This window comes from Lygodium microphyllum, chromosome 27, assembly GCF_053477565.2.
Source record: "Lygodium microphyllum isolate KBCC chromosome 27, Lygodium_microphyllum_v1.1.10, whole genome shotgun sequence".
NCBI lineage: Eukaryota > Viridiplantae > Streptophyta > Polypodiopsida > Schizaeales > Lygodiaceae > Lygodium > Lygodium microphyllum.
In genome coordinates, this window is record NC_141161.1 from 102,309,120 (window position 1) to 102,315,119 (window position 6,000).

Genomic DNA, 6,000 nt, shown 5'->3' on the forward strand with positions numbered 1-6,000 from the left:
CATCCATCAACTCCTTTTTGATGTTGGCAACTGAGTTAGATAAGTAATCCTTCAAGCTTTCTCCTCCGGAGGTACTAGCAGGAGGGTTTTGAGGAGTCTCTGTAATCACTGCATAAACTGGTTGGGCTGGTACAGAGGGATCTCTGTTCTGGTTCTGATTCAGAGCTCCTGTTTGAACTGTTGGCTGTTGACTCCAGTTGGTAGGATTCCACTGTTGCTGTTGATTTGGCATGGAGGAAATTGGTTGGGATCATTGTTGTTGTGGTTGAACCATCATTTGAGGCATGGATTGTGGCCACTGTGGATTTGGTGCACTGTACTGTGATACTGGGGGCATCTGTTGGTAGGGATAGGGAACAGTCCCTGAAATTGCATTTGGTGGATACATCATTCCTGGAATCAGAGGAGGTAGGACTCCTCTTCCTGAATTCATCGCTAATCTAGCTTCCACTTCATCGTACAGTCTTGCACCTTCTGTTGCAGATTGCAGGGTGGCTGGTCTTTGCAGCTCCACAAACTTACGGACTTCTGGTTGTAATCCTCTAAGAAACACCCCCTTCTGAATGCTATCATCTAGATTATGGTTAGTCCATCTCTTCAGGATGGATTCCATTCGTGAGACATAAGCTTCCACTCTTTCTCCAGAGGACTGACTTAGGTTCATAAATTCCTCTCGCATCCGCTCTTCAAAACCTTCACGCCTGAATTTAGTGAGGAAGGCCAACTTCAGGTCGTCCCATGTGCCAAAAGTTCCTGCTGCTTGTCTCTCATACCACTGAAACGCCGCGCCCTTGAAAGTGGCGGGAAATATTGCCAACCAATGCTCAGGGGTTCTGGCATTGTTAGCCACACACGCTACCATAAACTCTGCTACATGAAGATCGGGGTCTTCATTGTACTCTCCCTTAAAAACTGGCAATGGAACTACATTCGCTGGCCTGTCATCAATATTTCTAGGACGGATTTGGCTTGGAAGTGGACCTCCAGCAGGAGGAGAAAGGGCTTGATGTGCCATTGGGACTTCTGTAAATAGTTCCGCAAGGGCGTCAAAGGCGGCTTCTGCTGCGAGCTCGTTCTCAGCCTTGATTTTTGCTTTCTCTCTTCTCACGTATCTCTGGACTCGTTCTAACGCTTGCCTCTATTGCGTCATTCATCAGGGGGTTGGCTCCACTATGTTGTTAGTGCTCCACAGAGGGTTAACAGAAGGCTTCAGTCTCTGGAGGACTCTCTTGCCAACATTTCTTCTACTTCTTTCTTTTCAACGTCCCTGAATTTTGCTTTCATGCCACTGCACAGAGGAAGGTATTTGGTTCTGAAGGTGTCAAAATGCATCTGTCTAAGCATTGTGGTGGTGCCATCATCATAGTAATGCCAACTTCTGATGGTTTCAACAGTGTATGTTGTGAAAAACACTCTGTCTACCAACTTCCAGTGGGTTGCTAATTGAACAAACAGAAGATTATCAGTACACCAAGCATCCCATGTATCTTGCTGTTGAGCAATCACGAACAAATTCCAACTCTTTTTCTTATTGTCTTTGTGAACCTCTACAGACCAAGACTCTTGAAGCTTCTTCACAATCTCCCACTTGATGTTGTCTGGAAACTTCTCAATGAATGCCAACTCTTCCATGGCTGGTCATTCTCTCTGTTTCTACTCTTCAGTTTATTCCCAAACAGTTTGCCACCAAGATGCAAGTTTCTACTGCTTCAACAGGAAGAGGAAAATGTCCACCACATAGAGCATGCATCATGATGGTGATGTGTTTCCGCCATTGTGGGATGAACTTCTTGTGGAAAGTGGCTTTGATTATGAGAAATTCCAACTCTTTAGTGGAAGAAGGAACTTTACAAACATCCATTGAATTCTTCTCTTCTTGGCAATGCCATTTCCTTCATTTTCAGCCTCTTCTAGTGCTTGTTGATGGCAAGTTTCCCCGGCTGCATGCCAAAAACATGGAGCCCCAAGAGGAACACCAAGGAAAAGGGAATTATCTTGCAAGAAAATCTATCTTGTAACACCAACAAGCTTGTTTATCATGTTTCATATGATCACAATGAAGAAAAGAACACCAGGCACAACAAATCTTCATGCAGCATCATGTAGATCTCCCACGGATTTGATAGAATCAATCATATTCTTCAATATCTTCATAAAATCCATCAATGGAACAAAGAAAGAAAAGAAATACACCATCTTTGAATGGAAATACATCACATAGTATTCATCTTCAATATCTCCATAGTCTTCTCTCTCAATCTCTCATATACAATCACTTTGGTTGAGTAAAATTGGCTATCTCTGACTCTCTCTCTCTCTCTCCATCAATAATACATCATATCCTCACTACAATCTCTCAAAAAATCACTCTCAATAATCCTTCTTAGGTCATGGATACCCCTCCCAAGAGGTATGTCTGATATGAAGAGTCACCAGAGCCATACAGTGTCCTTTCATAGCTCACTACTATCACTTCACTCTAGTCTTCACTTGAGTCTTCAGCAGCTACTTCTTCCACTTCTTCCAGCTCTTTTGCACTTGTATTCACCTCTTTCCAAGGCTAGAAAACTTTCCCAAGCTACACTTTCATCCATCGGAACACATACAGAAGCATATAGAACAGTCACAGAACAGTACCAGAACAGCTACAGTACAAAACAGAACAGAACAGAACAGAGACAGAAGCTCTACAGAATACCTACAGAAGGTTACAGAAGGTCATCAAAACCACATAACTCATACTTAAACCATTCCAAACTCTCACAAACCATTCAATAAACTTTCACAAGATCTCAATCTTCATCAATCAATACTCCATCCCTCCTTACAGAAGACAATCAGAACAAAACAGACCAAAACAGAGCAAAACAGAAGGTATACAGAACCAATCAGAACCTATCAGAACATCACAGAACCACCAATAAACATCATGATCTTCCAAAACTCAATCAATATCATCCAAAACACTCTCAAACCACTTCCAGACCAATCAATCATCTCATAAAATCAACCATTCAGCTCTCAAAAACAACAAAAATCAGCCAAAAAACAAGTCATTTCAACACTCAACACTCCATTATTATTTTCCCCCCGAACCTAAAAATCCAAATCATCATCATGGCCTCGGATGGTATCCCGTAAGGGAGAAATAGCCATGAGATAAAAGATGGGGAGGGGAAGTAGAGGGAGTGAAAAGAGGGAGTGAAGGAGGAAGAGTGGGAAAAAGATTGAAAAGAAGGAGTGAAGGAGGAAGAGTGGGAAAAAGATAAAAGAAAAGGAAGGAGAAGACGGTGGAATTCCAGAAGAAAGAGGAAAAGGCTATCTCACATTCGAACTATGATGCCGTCGAAGAAAGTCCAAGGTGTAGCTGCGGGAGGGTCATCCCCTGGTATCCATGTGGATATCTCACCTCAAAGCCAGGTTTTTTCTTCTTGGAGTTAATTCGGTTTTAAGTTGATCATGCAAAGAAAAATTGTTAAGAATAGGATATATTTGTTCAAGTTATTTGTAACGAAGGAGTTTAGCTTATGAATGACAATGTATAGAACTTAGCTTTCTTCAAATTGCATCAAGCATTATAAATTACGAGCAAGATTAACCATTTACTATAGTAGTATATTTTAGTTAAATCCTAAGGTGTAGAAATTATATCTTGCACCATTAGTCTTATTCCTTTCACAACGAATCGTTGTAAATGGTTAAATTCATGAAAGGTTTCTTTCGTTGCTCAAATTACTAGGAAGTTATCTTGAATATTTGCACATCTTAGCAAGGCAAGTGTTGTTAGTTGGCATGAGCTCATCTTTAAGAAAAAATGGAAGTTAAATGTTAGGAATTAACAAGTATAAAAATTAGATATACGAACTCATTTGGAAAGAAAATGTAATGGGGGATTGCTGGATGACACTCTATTAACACTTTTCCCTTGCTATTTGAGGACTTGGGGACTAATAAAGTGTGTATACACCAATTTCACAGCTAGGCCTTTTTGTCCCAAGGAGTATTGTTGCTCTTTGTATCACCTTGGCATTATGCTATATGCCAAATTAAACTGTATTGAAAAAGTAAATTGTCACAAGGATAGTAAAATCGTGACAAGACGATTAATATTACCTTCCAAAAGATAACTGAACCAATCTAAACATAGAAACATTCATACCCTAAACACTTGACTACTTTCCTTACCGTAGGGACAATAAATTCATAAAGATAAGAAACTAGGGTTTGTCCCTAAGGTTCTTAAAAGAAGAAACCCTAGGCCTAACATACGTCAGCTTAAAGAATCTAAACAGATTATTCCATCGCAGGAATTGCGCAACATGTATGAAATCATTCAGTCTTGTGATTGATTCACAAGGAGAAAGGGGAAAAACCCTCATCAAGGACGGCAGATCCTTACGCAAGTTATCTTGCAAAAAGACGTATTTTTGGATATCCTTCTAACTAAGGAAAGTTGTAAACCGGAAACTAGCATATCTAAAGCACTTTAGGGTTAACCAAGTTGGGTATGCCTAACACCGGAATGTAAAAGGATCTTGCCAATTTACAAGACACCTTGGGAACGAGTGCTGATACACTCAAAAAGGAAAGAACACTTCCTTAGTAGTTTGCCATACAACTGGATTGATTAATGGAAATGGTTGTGCTTGCTAGAGATTTTAGGGCTCTGTTTGAATTATGAATTACAAATTAAATGAGTACCTATACTTCAGGTTAAAAGGCCTGAAGGGAGAGGCAGCTTCAGTTACCCCCGACTGCTTGCCTGACCCTAACCAAGGGGGTTATTGACCGCGCCGGGAACGTGGGCCAAACTCGCCGCGAGAGGTCTCTCCGTTAAGCTCTACTTGGAGTAGGAGGACGCTTGGTTGCCAGGGGGGGCTCTGGCTGTAAATCCCTCACCTTCGGGGTCCTGCACAAGAGGCTAACGTGACTCGCGATTGGATCTCGAGGCCCGCATACTAGTTGACGGGCGGAAGCTTGGAATAGTGATCCCTGAGGATTACTGGATAGCCTTCGGGCGGATTATGGACAAGCCTACGGGTGAAACTCCTTGTATTTCAAAGATAAAATGATGAAATGTAAAGAAAGAACTTGCTTGATATTGTTTTTCTATGTCATGTGATAAGATTACGTGAAGGAACCAGTGCTTAACGGGGTTAATTAAGGAAGCTGATTGTTATATGTCAAATTAATGTGTTAGATAATTACATAACTAAAACAAACCGAGGAAAATGTGGAGGATGGGCCATGGGTCGGTCCTGCGGTTGGGTGGTCCCGGTTAGCTGGGAACTTTTCTCAAAAATCTCGAAGAACAGCGGGATGATCATCATCATCAAAACGAATAATGAGAACGATGACCTAGAGTTACGTCTTACCCGATTTACGCTGTTTTAGGGAAACGGAATGGGACTATGCCTTATGGCAGAGAGGTTGAGCCTTGCATCCATCTCGTTTCCCATTCTCCTTGAACCAAGTGTAGCGTGAATCCGCTTTGGACCTGGCATTTCTGCGTAAAGTAGTTCGCTCGGGTCTGACGCTAGTTGCTGTTAGCTAATGACCAATCAGGAAAACCCTAATTCCGGTCGATCCTAAGTGGGAAATGGCTAGGATACTTCTGCTACGTGGCAGATGCGGGAAGACCTAGATCGCAAAACCCGTAACATTCCATGGAAGTGCCCGGGCGGAGTTTTCTAGACATCCTTTCCGATGGACTGCTAAGACGTGTCCTGGATGATAGTAGGGGACACATTACAAGTTGGTATCAGAGCCGACCAACAACAGAATTGTTTTTATGAGATCTTAAAAAAATGAAGTAAAGAAATTGTTGCTATCCAAACATTTTCTCATCTTCAATGCTGTCTTGCAGAACTATGAAGCGTGAAACAAGTTTTTGGTGTTTCGGGTCATGTTTATGACTGCAATGCATTCTCCCCTTTATAGACAAAGAATTGGGATGATGAACATCTTGGAGCAGATTTATAATCCATCACCTTTATACAT